The sequence below is a fragment of the Pinus tabuliformis genome, chromosome 6 (genome assembly GCF_031772625.1).
Source record: "Pinus tabuliformis cultivar Carrire ecotype Pingquan chromosome 6, CPIR1, whole genome shotgun sequence".
In the NCBI taxonomy this organism is placed as follows: Eukaryota; Viridiplantae; Streptophyta; class Pinopsida; order Pinales; family Pinaceae; genus Pinus; species Pinus tabuliformis.
In genome coordinates, this window is record NC_142292.1 from 514,252,773 (window position 1) to 514,268,996 (window position 16,224).

Consider the following 16,224-nt stretch of genomic DNA (forward strand, 5'->3'; position numbering starts at 1 on the left):
TACTCTTGGTAGGATGGCCGGTAGTGCATCTTTACATGTTGCCAACAGGTCTCATATGCAGCACGCCTTGGAGTGTCTCCAACCGAAAATTTTCAACTGGAGTGATGCAGTGTTTACTCAGATGAAAAATCAACTGAACAAGGTGAAGGACGGGAAGCTGAAGAACTTTGGTTTTGGTTCGATTCTGACTGCCTTTGCCTTGGAGAAGATCCCTTTGATGCAACCTCATTATATTGATCTCGGAGTGCCTTCTCCTACCGAGCCACGTATGCAGCGATGGGTCGATCACATGTCCAGACATGCAGGTCAATCCCAGATTTCTTTCAATGCTGCTTTCTTTAGGTGGTTCGATCGCCAGGAGATGGCTTTTTCCAAGTATCCATATGTTGGTATGGATTTCCGGGGTGATCTGGATATGGTACTACCAGACGGTGCTCAGTGGGATGCTACTGGTAAGAACTTCAACCATATTACTGTTCATTGTTTTCATTTATAATGTTCTTGTGCTTTATTCTATCAAGACTTTAATTTGAACTCATGTGTGCTTGCAGATGTTGGTCCTGTTCGTCCTGCGGTTCGTCTGAGACCACCTGTTGCTGCTCCGGCAGAGGAACCTGCTCGGAGAGTTATTATCCGTGATCTTAGCGATACTGAGACCCTTACAGCTGTGCAGGGGCAGGTTGAGAACCTTACCCGTGGTCTTCCGGATGTACAGATCGACGAGTTACCTTTACCGATGCAGCAGCATACTATCGGTGTACCTAGACGATGGACCCGTCTTCTGCGCATGATAGCGCAGACTGTGGCTTACTATCAAGAGCATCACTAGGCTAGGGTGCCCCCTAGCACTTTTGGAGTTTTTAGGTCATATGACCAATTTTGTCTCGGTTACAGAACATTATGTATGAACTTTATGAACAGCTTACTTATATTTTGATTTTCGATTTTCATTTTGGTTGATTTGGATGATTCATATGTACACTTTTTATGATGCGTCCTTTTATAAATGTTGCAAATGTCTATTTAACACATAGTTTGCCAATGAGTCGGTTAATGTGTTTAGATTTCTTGAAATATGTTGATATTGAATTGAATCAAATCGTCTTTCCAAGATCTTTACTCTTAGGAACATGCGATAAATAGCTGGATTGCGAACAGAATATATACCATTGAGTTGCCGTATTACGAGCTGTGAGTCTAGCCTGACAATTAGTCGGCATATACCATGTCTGATGGCATCAGAGAGTAGTTCTATCAACGCGCTATACTCAGCGATGTTATTCGTTGATTGCCCAATACATACACCTCTGAAACTTACTAACTCGCCGCTTGGATCAAAAATGGCCCAGGCTGCGGAGGAAAGGTTCCGCGAACTACGACTCGCTCCGTCGGCATATCCAACATATGTCTCCATAAGGTTTGACATCTGCAACGGAAAAAGGGAATCACTCAACCAGAACAAGAACTTTGGCGAAAACAAAATACAACAAAAGCATGCAGGTTACTATTTAAGCATAGTAACGCTTGAGGTACAGCCCGTTCCGGGGCTGCGCCAGTGGAATCCCGTCGTAATCTATTAACTCGTAGGCTCCTTTTGCTAACACTCTTTTAACAATATAGGGGCCCATCCATAAGGAATTGAATTTACCTGCTCCTAATTTATCGGATTCTTGGTCATAAAGCAAGACCAAATCACCTTCTGAGAAGACACGGGGTTTGACATTTTTGTCGAACTGAGCCTTGACTCGTTTCTTATGGGCTTCGTTAGCCAAAGCGGCATCACGACGGGTTTCATCCAAGTGGATTAATTCCAAGAAACGAGTCTCTTCTTCTGAAGTTCCGGGGAGGAGATCAATTGCGAGTTTAAGCGACGAAATTTCACACTGGATCGGTAAGACTACTTCTAGCCCGTACACCAATTGGAAAGGTGTGAATCCGGTTGCATTTCTTACCGAGGTTCGGTAGGCCCACAAGGCTGCATACAGGATTAGGTGCCATCTTCTTTTATGAACTCCGATCATCCTCTGCAACATACGCTTCAGGACCTTGTTGATTGCTTCAACTTGTCCGTTGGCTTGTGGATAATACGGAGTAGAGCTGTCGTGAGATAGCCCTAGTTTGGCAGCTAATTCGACCATCATGTGATTGCGGAAATGTGATCCATGATCTGTAACTATAGCCTGGGGTACGCCGAACCTGGCGACTACATGATTGAAAAAGAATAGGGCAGCTGTTTCACCAGTATTGTCCAATGTAGGCATCGCCTCGGCCCATTTGGTAAAATAGTCAACTGCGACTATAATATACCCATGCCCCCCGGTCGAGGTGGGGTTACATTGCATGAAATCGATGCCCCATTTGGCGAAAGGCCCAACTGCAACTATTGGTTGCAGTGGTGCGGGTGGTCTTCTGGTTTTGCTATCAAAGATTTGGCAGGAATGACAACTTCGGACTGCGATTATGCAATCTTTAAACATGGTTGGCCAAAAATATCCTGCTCTTAATATCCTTTGGGCTGTAGCGAAACTGGATTGATGCCCTCCACACGCGCCTGAATGACACTCATTCAGGGCTTTTTCGGCTTCTTCATGGGTGAGACACCTCCTCAGAACTGTATCGATACCACGACAGTAAAGGGTATCACCGACGATCACGTAGTCTTTTGCTTGGTATCGTATACGTTTCTGTGAGGTGTCTGGCCGAAACTTTTGGGTTTGGAGATAGATAATTATATCTCCATACCATTCATCGCTCGCAGATATCAAAAATAAAGTCTCGTCCACGATTGATTCCTTGGAAGTTTCATCGTTGGACGACGATGGGAGATCGCATAATAATTCTGCAAATACCAGAGCTTTCTTTGACTTGGATTTCACAAATTCCAGATCAAACTCTTGAAGGATCGCTATCCATTTGGAATACTTGCCCCCCAGTAACTGTCGCGACAGTATATAAGTCATGGGGTTGCAATCTGACAGAATGGTAGTTTTCCTAAAGAGGATATAATGTCGAAATCTCTGTACCGCTTGAACAGCAGCAAGCGCTAGCTTTTCAACGTAAGAATATTTACTTTCTGTATCATTTAAGTTTTTACTTAAATAATATACAGGATGTTCAACTCCATCGATTTCTTGAACTAAAACCATTGCAATGGTTGTATCCGCTGCAGCTAGATACAGGTTGAAATCCCTAAGATAATCCGGGGCGTACATTAATGATGCTTTTACTAGAGACTCTTTCAAAGCGTCAAAGGAAGCTTGCGCAACCTGGTCCCAGTCGAAGGGTACATCTTTTTTCAACAGACGTGTATAACCTTTAGCAAGTTCTGCGTAATTAGGAATGAACCTCCTCAGAAAGTTTGCTTTCCCTTGGAGTTTCTGAATCTGAAGCAAATTAGAAGGTGGAGGCAAGTTGATGATTGCCTGAACCTTACAGGGGTCGAGACGAATCCCATCTTTGGAGACTACAAAGCCAAGTAAACGACCAGAACCGACGCAAAATACACATTTGTGTGGATTGAGTCTTATCTTGTAGTGTCGGCAACGTAGAAATATCGCTCTTAGATGCTGCGGATGATCAGTCCGCTTTCGCGAATGAGCCGGAAGATCATCGAGATATGGTTGAACAATGCTCTTGATGTCATGGAAGGCATAATTCATAGCCCTCTGAAATGTCGCCCCTGCATTCTTTAAACCAAAGGGTAACTTTCGATAAGCGAATGTGCCCCACGGACATATAAAAGCAGTCTTTGACTGGTCCTGTGGGCGGATATTAATTTGATTGTACCCAGAGAATCCATCCATGAAGGAAAAGATTTCACATCCAGCGCATTCATCAATTATTTGGTCGATGAAGGGCGTAGGGTAGTTGTCCTTTGGACAAGCTTGATTTACATCCCTATAATCGACGCACACTCGTATTGTTCCTTGTTTTTTCATAACAGGTACAATATTCGATACCCAATCAGTTAGCGGAACCGGGTAGATGAATCCAGCATGGAGAAGTTTCTCAACTTCTGCCTTGATGGCAGCGGCTTTCTTAGGGTGAACCTGTCGAAGCCGTTGCCTTACTGGTTTGACATCAGGATACATTTTAATTTCATGTTCAACGATACTCGAGTCGATGCCTGGCATTTCATCATATGACCAAGCAAAGACATCTCTAAATTCACGAAAAAGAGCGTTATATATTTCCAGTTCTGAAGGGGAACAACCTTTGCCAACATGAATATTCTCTACAACACCTGTTTTGGTCGAGATATTTATGGCTATAGTCTCTTCAATATTGGATAAGTTTCGCTCGGAATCCACCGTGTTTACAGTATTTGTTAGGAATTCAAAGACTGAAGGGTGGTAAAGATCTTTTTGAGTATCTTCTTCGTATTCCGGAAGAAGGGAACGATGGTGGTGGTCATTCCATGGTGCCCCCTCAATCATCATTGATTGTAAGATCCCTTCGTCAGTCCCATGTACTTTTGACCAAGGATCTAATGGGGTACCATATTCTCTAGATCTATCTACCCAAACGCTCGATGAGCGCTGATTGGGGTTCGCCTCCCAGGCTTGAAACATTGATTGCTACAATATTTCAATGGGGCTTGGTGGCAAAACCATTGCATGATCCATAGCGACCTTGCCTTCTGTTTCCTTCAAGATGGATACCATATTGCATGTTGCTACAAATGGTACATTTCCTATGCAAATAGGAGGTGGTAGCGTGAATGTTCCCATCATAGTGGGATCTTTCAACAGACCTACTCCAATATCTTGAATCGACCGGTCGCTGCCATGGATCATGGGAATGCTTCCTGTAACCTGTGAACCATTAGGGAGGAAGTTTTGTTGATCGACGACCGTAATCCCTCCTTCAAAGGGGAATGCGATCTTCCTAAAATAAGTCGACACAACCGCTTGCATGGCATAAATCCATGGTCTTCCCAGTAGGATGTTATAGTCAAGATTGCCATCAATGACTTCAACATCTATTTCTACTGTTTTGCCCCCTAGTTCAACTTTCAGGTTACTAAGGATACCGTAAGGGGTATATATCCTTCCGTCGAATGCTTTTAATGTTGTCGATGATCGTGACAATGTTGGAGATCCTAAAGTTTTCCAGCAACTCATCGACATAATACATGTTGATGCCCCCTCATCAATAATCGTTCTATGAACTGTTTTGTTGAGGGCTTTCACTTGGACGAGGAAAGCTAGTTGAGCTGGTAACTGAGGATCATATCCTTTGTGATCAAAGGACACTAGATTGGAATCTTTAGGATCCACCCCACCAATTGCTGATAACAATGCCTGCCTTTGGGATGGGCAATGCTGTAGTACCTCAAGAGTCGACATAGCAGATGGCGATTGCGCCAAATCTTCCACTATGTTATAATGTTGTGCTGCTCTGGCACGAGGATTAAAGGTCGACTTGTGCACTACTCCCTTTGGCGGTTTTATCGTTAATTCATGCGTGATGGGGGGTACAACTTCTGCCGAGGTTTTTGTCGAACTGCTAGGTTGATCTTTACCTTTATCGTTCGACACCTGTGGATTCCCGTAATCTTTGTTTCTTGTCGAAATCAAAGCATCATTTTGTTGTTTTGAAACCGACAACATAAGCACTTGAGATGGGGAAGCGTTTCCACTATCAACCAGATTTTGACCTAGGTTAGGAAATGGATCACTTGACACGGTTGAGGTATGAGGACTCTTAAAGAACCTCTTTAGCTCAGCTTTGAATGGGCAATTCCTAGTGTTGTGATCTTTGTCATCGCATATTTGACATGGACTCGGTTTCCTATTTCCAGGAGGGTTCGAAGAATTTTTCTTAGGGGATGACTCACCTTGTTTATTCTTCTTCCCTTTGTTTTGTTTCTTCTTGCTTCCTGGTTGATTGGTTTCTTTGCCCTTATCTGTCGATATGGCATTTACTTCCGAAGCAAGAACTTCTTCATGCGCATTTTGGTTCGAATCCTTACGGGCCTTCTTTTGATGGGTCCTTTTCGGATTCGTGTTTGCCGTGCCAATCACGCCATCGCCGGCATGAGAGTCACTATTTGATTTAGGAGGAGGAGGGATTGAAAACTCTGGTCTAGGGGCATCTGGTATTTTGTCATAGAGCGTGCCGGACTGAGTATATACTAAGTCCAAATATTGTGCACGAGCAATAACCTGCTCTTCTGTTACGACTCCCCCCTTCGCCACATCTTCCGTTATGGCCGGAAGTAACGACTTTATAAACCACTCAGCTAAAAGCTGATCAGGAACGTATGTTTTAACCATTCTTCGTCGACGTCGCCACTCATGTATATGATCTGATATATGAGTTGCGGTTGTCTGTTTGAAGTTAGTTAATATTTCTGTTCCCGTTTCATACCTTATTGGTAATTGAAAGTGGGTTAAGAATGTCGTGGCGAGGGAGCTAAAATTGTCGAACGAAGCTCTTGGCAATTCTATATACCATTTTGCCGCTGGACCTGTCAATGTCCTCTGAAAGAGGCGAAGCCTTATCGAATCATCATTTAGAGTGTTCGACGAACACCACAGATGAAAAGTCATCACATGATTCGACGGGTCTTCACCTGGATTTCCATTGAATTTAGGAATGTCGGATGGAAGTTTGTGTGGGATCACTGGCCACCATGGGGCGTAAGCAATTGGATCATTGGTTAACCGATGTAAATCAGGCAACTCTAAAGTCGCCACGAATGGTAACTGTTGATTCAAGTTAGGTGAAGCATAACCAGGGTACGATGGAATCGCCTGAACAGTTGGTCTTTGCATACCAGCATAATGGAGTTGATGTTGGTATGACTGATACGGTTGACGGACTTGACCACTATAAAGTGGTTGATTTTGACCATTTTGGATATATGGTTGTCCAGTATTCGCAAAGATTTGCTGTTCAAAACCTTGGTACACTTGCTGGAATTGTGGCTGTTGGTATTGCACTATCCACGGTTGCGATACCATGGGTTGTTGTGCTACACTAACCATTGGACCAAGATGTGGGGTACTTATACCCGATTGTACTTGTGTCGCCCCACCAGTAGGCGATTGTGGTTGGGTCGCAGGGTCAAGGGGCTGTTGCATGAGAACCTGAGAAATCTGAGGTTGACATGCAACAGGCATCGTTTGAACGTGCGACACGGTTACAATAGCCGGTGTAGCTGGGATGTTCGTCACAGGTACACACTGTTGCATAGAATATACAACTCTTGGTGGCTGGGACAGCATAGGTACCCAACTACTCGTTGCAATTCCACCATAACTTGAGTAAGGTTGAGAACTCCCGTATGGGTACCCTCCCGGAGGGGGTAATGAAAAGGCATACTGCCCACCATACGGTGGTAATCCAGAACTCAAGGCAATTGATTGTCCTGGAGGACTGGGTGGCCTAAATTGATTCCCAAAAGGGTCAATTTGATGAGTCTCACCATAAGAGTTACCAGACATTACTCCGGAACAGACAGGAACATACCATACTGTCGAGATAGTCCCTTGGTGGACTCCTTCTAGCGATTGAGAGCTATTTGGGACAGATGGTATGCCGGCGAACATTGTTGGATTTGCAGCAGGTAATTCTGTTGTCACCGTGTCATTTGACACAGTCCTAGATGTCGACGGTTGTTCAGACATTTTGAGTCTATCCAATTGATTGCCTAGTGATTCTACAGGAACTTCCACTGGTGATGGACAAACTTCTGTTGTAGCAGGAAATAGAGTGACCTCTACTCCAAAATGAATTGGAGTGGATACTTGCGGTTCCTCTATAATTTCCTCTATCGCAATCAGACCAGGTGGAAGAGGAAGACCGTCAGGTCCGTAAAAGATTTCCGGTGCCGAAGAAGGGGTTGTATCAACAGCGACAGATGTTTGAGGAACAAAACTCTCTGGACCAGTTACAGATGGAACTGGTTCAGTTATACAAGTATTTGCCCCCAGACTAGGATCAGTATTACTGTCCTTTTGTGGCGGTTGAACTTCTTCTATAGAGGCAGGATTTCCGGAAATGTTTGGAGTAACCAGAATCTCAGATGTTGTCGGAACACTTGTTCTAACTTTTAAAGGAGATTTTGAACTGGTTCGACGAGCTCGCTTTGTCCGGATTGTTTTCGATTCCGGAGACAAAGATGGTTGACTCGCAAGCCTCCGAGAACGACGGATATTCAATTGACTTTCTTCCACGATTGCGGATTACTTGATCAACTAAAATATAAAGGGGGAAATTTGTGTTTCCGATTTGAATGAATTTTATTAGACGCTTTTAAACATAACTTTGCTTTTTCATGTTTTAAGAGTCGAGAAAAAGCTAAAGATGACTCTAGTCTCCTTCGATGTATTAACGAGCCCGAAGTGACAAATGCTCGGTTGGACCTTTTCAGTTATAGAGTTTGAAAAGGGCCAAAAGAAACTGCTCTGGAGATCTAGGCAGAGGGTGTGCCAAACCTTTCGCGAAACCACAGAATACGTTTTACGGTACGGGTGGTCGATCTTCGTGAATGCTGTGTTCACTGCATCGCGATCAGTAGGGCGGCCGACACGGCTTCCTAAGGATAAAGGATAAATGCCTATAGGGGTCTCCCAATATATACGCAACGGTACGTGGGAGCACAAGTCCGTATTAGTGCCACCGACTCTCAGGAGGAATCACCCACCTTCGTAGAGATCGACAGTCACTATGTTTAACGACGCCGGAACACGTCTCTACCTAGACCTCTATGTGTTTGTGTTATGTTTCAAATGCGTTGTTAGGTTCATTCAGTATATTTTAAGTTGATCTTTTTAAAGTTTGCCTTTCGAGGTTCACCACGAGATGTATATAAACAATTCCTAAATGCAGCCTAAGATGAGAAGCAAGCTTTTTCAAATCTTTTTGACTAATGAAAATCTTAACTACTGAGGGAGAAGAAAGGCAAATCTTTTCACACAGTTCATACAGCACAAACTAATGCACTTTCTCCTAAATCATCATGCAAACTTTTTCAAATGCAAAATGCACAATGCATATATTTTCTTTTCCCTTTCTTAATGTGGATGGGTTACAAAAAGAAAGTTGTTATATAACTTTGATTTCGATTTAAAGCGAAAGTAAACAAGCTTGTCCAAAATCGAAAGACACCTTAAGATTCACTTGCTTAATCACTGGAAATACATGAAATCAAACCATAATGACGAAAGTAAAATGACTAATCAGCTATGGACAGCAAACAAGCTAACTCTTTAGACCAGCAAAATGCCTAACACAGGTTCAGATCTAAGAGGCCAAAAGCAAGACTAGTTTACTCTTCGTTATGGGAAATTGTAAATGAGTAAGAAATAAAAAGAACAAGTACAATTTCGTTATATAACAGAGGCAGAATGATGGCAAGTAATATTGGTTTCAGAACAGGTGCAAGACTGGTAACTGGCAGCCAAATCAATAGTGAAAACAGGCAAGAGAAAAGGAGGAAACCCCAACAGCACTAGGCAAAATTGGGTCAACGCAGGTGCTGCACAGCCAGTCTGGCTCTCAGCGCAGGTAGCCCCTTCGGGACCTGCGTTGCAAAGCAGGTAGCCTGTGTACTACCTGCTTTGGAAAACGAAAGTTGCGTTTTCACAGTTTCCGGGTCACAATTTTCTCAAAAATGCACAGTTTTTGCTCAAATCAGAAGCAATCAGTCAAGCACACTCAAAGGGATGATTAGGAAGATGAAAAGCTATCACTAAGAGCTTACAAGGATCCTTGTAGATCAGCTCTTCAAATCATGAACTTGCTCAGAAATGAGCCAGAGTAGCTGCCCTCTACTTCGCTTTTGATATAGTCAAAAGCTTTTCGATTTGGTACTCTCTTGTTCAGGAAATGAATAGCAAGATACTACAAACACAATCAAACGGATACGATCCCCAGCGGAGTCGCCAGTTTGTTGTAGGGAAAAGTATCCGACTCGGATGACCCTATCCCACTCTAAGGGTGATAGTTCCTTAGCAACAACTGTAAAACAAACTACTTAAGGTTTACTTCTTTATGAAAGCGAAAGAGAATGGAGAAATGCACTAACCGTTGCCTTGCGCTTAATGTCGAATCCAAACTCTTCTCTTTGGCCGCTTGCTCCTAGCTCCTTGTTCTTTTGCTTGCCCAGCTACAATGAGACCTTGCAAAATAACAAAGAAGGAAACTACAAGAGGCATGCAATCATAACTGGTTCATGGATTAGTGTAAACCAAACATGCAATCATCACAATATATTATTGAAACAAGAGCACATAGAAGAACCTCAATAGCTTTTATTAATGAAGAAGTAAAGGTTCTGAGAGTATTACAACCATTGAAGGCTCCAACCCAGCAACACCTCCCAGCAGAAAGAATTTCTCCTCTTCACCTCTCTCAAACAATCACCCAATAGTTCTATAGTGAAACCAACAGCATATCATTACTTTGCACAAAATTCCAGCCTCCTGAGCTCATAGGAGAGAGCTCAATATATAGATGAATTGAGAAAGGATGAGTCAGCTTGCAACTGATGTGTAGCTGCCTTGTGTCCTCTCTCTCTTCAGTTAATCTTTAGTTGATCTTCAGTTCTTGAGTCCACTTGGAGAACCTTGCTTCCACTTGGAGAAACAGAGCCTCTGACTCATCACAAGGCGAAATACCTGATCCAAGTGTCATTTTTGGAAGATTCCAGAGCAATGACTCAGTGTGCCACTTGTCTCATCTCGCTCAGCGCAGGTGGCCTTTGTTCCACTTGCTTTGCAACGCAGGTACACCATGGAGCAACTGAGTTTCAGCGCAGAAACCTAGTGGAGCACCTGCTTTGATTTCAGGATTGCTTGTTTTTGAGTGTTTTCAGGTGGAGAACTGATCTGAGAGCTGTTGGTTTGCTGACCTTGTTCCTCTAGGGGTAGGAACATCATGTTTAGGGAACTTTGGATCCCTTGGATTATTGACAATTCATCCTTGTTGCTGTAAGGCACAAATTTGTCTATAACACAGGGACCTCTGGACGCTCTCACAGACCTACTAGCCAGTATCCAGGGACTATTTTTCACAGTGCTATGCTAGTGTCCCTAGGATTTGAGCCACTTTTTTAGGCCCAAAGCCTAGGACACTGCCCATAATTGAATGACATCTTCAGAATAGTAAAATAACAGAGAAATGATAGTACAATTGTAATTACTTGAATAAGACCTTGATTGGACCCTACTAACCATGACAGTCATTTCGTCAAACATATCACGACTATGTAATCTACATGTGTAAATAACATATCTGAGCATAGGGGTCTCATACGTAGCTAAGAATCACTAAGAAACATTGATGCCTCAACACATCAACTTCCATTTCATCCATTAGGTCATATATACGTTGTTCATTCATTTACAAGTAAAAACATGATGAGAGCCATACATAGCTACTATCATAAAACATATATATAACAAACACAATAGCAACAAAAATACCATTAAAATCACAGCCATATAAACCACATATAACCAGTATAATACTCATAGAATTACAAGGAGAAATAATCTCATATTGATGATGAAAAATTCAAACTCAGGATGTGACTTCCACTTCCCACCTGACCGTAGAATGGTTGAGACAAATCTCTCTTCAGGCATTCACCCTCATGCCATATTCCAAGCATGAATGAGGGATCTCATAGAACACATCAATTCAAAACCATCCAAGGCTTCCATAGGCCATCCACCTCAACCCATCAAATAGTGATTCCACCTCACAGTCGGACATCACAAAACTATCATCAAATTGGTCTCTATCCAAGCCTTCCAGGGCTTCCATAGTGTTTGTCCAACCAAGGCTTCTAAGACTAGTAACTCAACCCACAACTTTTACCGGGCTTCCAAAGCATTTGTCCAACCAAGGCATTCAGGACTAGTAACTCAACCCACCAAGGGCTTCTAGAGCATCTATCCAACCAAGGCTTCCAGGACTAGTAACTCAACCCAAGCTGTTACAGGGCTTCCAGAGCATTTGTCCAACCAGGCTTCCAAGACTAATAACTCAACCCAAGCTAAGGAAACATGAGAACCAACCAAAACAAAACAAGGAAAACAAATCCACAATCACCATGGTTATCCAAGAAATGGCAAGTCTAGGCAATCCACTGTCAATCTCGGCCATCCTCCATGCCAATGACAGATCACAACCAACAAACCACATGCATATGCCATGCATGCCAAAACTAGTGAGGAAAACATACATGCAACTCAGTATCTACAAGCTAAATCTATTGTAGTTGTTGATCCCGATGTCCTCTTGCACTTTCTTGCTCTTCCTTTGCCTTCTTGCTCCAAAATTCCAAGTATGCCACACCCTCCAAGAGTGCTCCAAGAAAACTCTTAAGTATCCAAGAGTATGAGAGAGAAGAAATAATGAGAGAGCTCCAAAACTGAACTAACAAAAGGTTACCAATTGATCCTCAGAAGCCTTTTTATGAATGAGGCCCTATTTTTTTTATTTCCAATATTTTCCTTCATGTTCCTCCTCATATGCAACCTGTGACCTTTCACCTCCTTTTTCTCCTAATTTCCATTATTTTCATAAATAAATGTGCCAAAAATGTCATTTTACCTTTCTAAATCCTTAGCCATTGCCTTTGCCAATTTCCTCAGCCATTAATAACCAAATGAACACCCACACTAGGATGTCTTGCCCAAATTTCAGCTTGGAATAAGTGTCCCATCAACCGTGGTTATTATTTTTCCTTTTATTAACTTTTATTACATGGACTTTTCACCAAGGTTGTTGCAATCATGATCCTGTCAGACAACTACATACATATATACATATATACATGCAAACATTAGCATAAAAATAATCATGATCCATGATGACCCTGTCAGACATGACATACATACAGGTATACATATATATACATCATCATAATAATGATCACAACATAATTACCATATATCATAAGGTCAAGATTAAGAGAACTCCCTTTATCTGTTCACAACATGCACACCATGGAGAACAATGATTCCCAACATAGCCAAGGCATCTGACACCTCAAGTCCATTTAATTTACCTTTCCTAGTTACTTGTCTCATGATTGTCCTGCCATTGTCCATTTACACCAATGGACCCAACCAATCCAACTGGCTGTCATACTCTTCCCTTCAACTGCCCATATACATGCACCGACTTCATCTGAGTCTTAAATTTCATGTTGAGTACCACACAACTCTCCCCGAACTCCATTAACTTTCCTCTTTCCTAAACCAGTTCCCAAGACTCAAAACATAAAAGGGAAAGACAAGAAACAAATAAGAAAAAAACCATGAAAATCAATCACAATACCATTCCGAAAACAAAGTGGCAAGGCCTTGCACCAGACATAAAAAAAAAAAAATTGCAAATCAAGCTCAACAAATCACAAAATACCAAAAGCACAAGACCAGCAACACAATGTCACAAATAAGTCAACTCATCCCTGAATGTCATAACCTAACCCTCTGCATAGGCCAATCCAAATTAACATGATACATATAACATCAAGATATTAATGCTATAACCCTAATCATCAAGTTAACTAACCTATAACAACAATAAGTTAACATATAACATGCTCATCAACAACATATAACATAATCACCAAGTTAATTGTCAATAAAACAACAATAACAATGCATACAACCACAATTTACTATCATTCATGACTATCTGACACATGTGCATATGACTACACTAGTCAACTAGCATCTATCATGTATGTAACCATAACATCAATAGAATGAAATGCATACACATAACCATAATGCATATAACAATCCTTAACCTACATACCTACATGCCCAATATATAAACTTGTATGACAACATGCTCTTGCCTCGAGGTCCAACGTTGAAAATTCACTTTGATGATCTACATTTCCTACTCTATCTTAACCAACACATTAGCATCATAACATACCACTATCATAATGATGACCTAATTGCATACAACGACCTCACAATGCATGTTTGACCTACCATATATGCATAACCATAACTATGACAATGTGTGCATAAAAACCTATAGACACCAACATGCATAACAAATACATATACAACCATACACTCATGATGACACATCCCACAACAACACCATTAACCTTCACATGGCAATATCACTACAACCATGATCAACACCATGCAAATGCAGAAAGCACATGGTCTTATAACAAAAGAAACACATATGCAACTGACATGAATGCATGACCAATACACAACCCATCCAGTGTGAGGGGTGAACCATACTTTGATACCACTCTGTAATGACCCTCCTTCCATATCTACCCACGTACCAAACCAACTGGGGTAAACATGTGCCAAGAAGTTACTATGATATGATTTGTCTCCCTATGTGTCAATTAAGGAAGTGGAATCAATGGAAGCACACCATACCATACCTTTTGCACCTACTACAGGACTCCAAGAATGCATCCCAGCCATTCCCCTGACTAGTCCGTGGGTCCCACTGAGTTTTAGACTGTTAAACCGTCAAAAGCTCCATTGATATGGGAAAGGGTGCGTCTGGGAAGCTCCAGACACTTGCACAGCCTGGGTATGCATGCATCTAGGGACTTTTCTCCTCATACATGTGCCTGCGACTCCGGGATTTGTGCCACTTTTCAAGCCAAGAATCCAAGTCACTACCTAGAAACCCTTGTAGCTTTAAAAATCAATAAATTACATGATGACAAGACTTACAAATCAAAAACTGACTCCAGGACTGGGCTTGACCAACCCCAATTGGAATTGACATTTTGTCACACACTTGGCATCAATGCAATCTACAGGAAATGAATACAATACATAGCATAAATGAATGATAACTCATATGAGACTTGACAAGAAGGATCATCACCCTCTTCCCTTAACTGTGTTTACATCAACTGGTCTTGCATCTATTATCCTTTCAGTTACAAGTAAATACATGAAATAACCATGACAATAACTAGTCACATAACCATGCTTATAACTAGCATTAAACCATGTAAATAACAATGAAATAACAACCATTAAAGCCACATATTAACAAGTACAAAAGCAAGAGAACTTAGCTTTTATTAAACATAGGCAAAGTCGACCAGTTTCGGGACTTCCATGTACCACTCGACCCTAAACATGGCTGAACCAAAATTTTCTTTAAGCCAGTCACCCCCATGCCATATTCCAAGAATGAATGTGGAGTCTCATGGATAAACCAATCCAAAAACAACCAAGGGAATCCAGAGGTTAAACCACCTTCACCAAACCATGATCTCACCAAAACTGGCACCGAGATCACAAAACCAAACTGAGCTTGGAATGCCTTCAGACTCCATCACTATCCTTAAGACATTTTTTGTCTCGTTACCTCTCAGGATTTACCGCATTCCACATCAGATCGCTAGGCCCTAAACCAAGACACCAGTCTCTTAGGATTTACCACAATACATATCGAATCACTAGGCCCTAAACTGAGACTCCACCCTCAGGCTTTACCGTGTATCCTGCCAAAACCGGTCAAGGGATTCCTAGGCTTTTGGGAATTTTCCTGAGACCACCTCCGCCTCAGATTTTGAAACCATCTGACAATTCCAAATCTCAAAACCGAGAAAAAAATCCCATCACACCATGGCTATCTAGAAAAAGGCAAGGCAAGGTTGAAAACAATTATCATAACCTGGAAAAACCATGTGAGCGACAACAAGAGAACCATATACCAACATGAAAAGACATGCATGTTGTTTAGTCAGTTTAGTGTCCTAAATTGCTTGCATAAATTATCAACCGAGGTTTGTAAGTTGATGAAGTGCAGTGCACTATATGTGCTTAGTTAACCCTTCTTACTTCGTTGTTTTGTATTTTTATATTGTTTTGGGGTTTCTGTTCTTTGATTCCTAATGATGTACAATCTGAACTGTGAGAAACTTAAGTGAATCTAAACTTCCTAAAGGTGAACCAAGAGCTGAAGCTAGTCAAAATCTAATTTAAAGAAAGGAAAAATAGAGCATCTATCCTATCTCGTCATTGATCCTAAGTCATGAATCTATTTCTTAGAATTAAGGGTGAAGTTGTAATGCATGTTGAAATAAATGCAAAGAATGAAATCAATTGAAGTACTTCTAGTTACTCTGACCTTCAATTTTGAAAGATAACATTCTTGATATGGGATATAAGCAACTTTCTGTACTTTATGATCTAGAGAACTAAATGAAACATGCAGAAGGTAAGTGATTGATTTCAACCATTGTGTGAA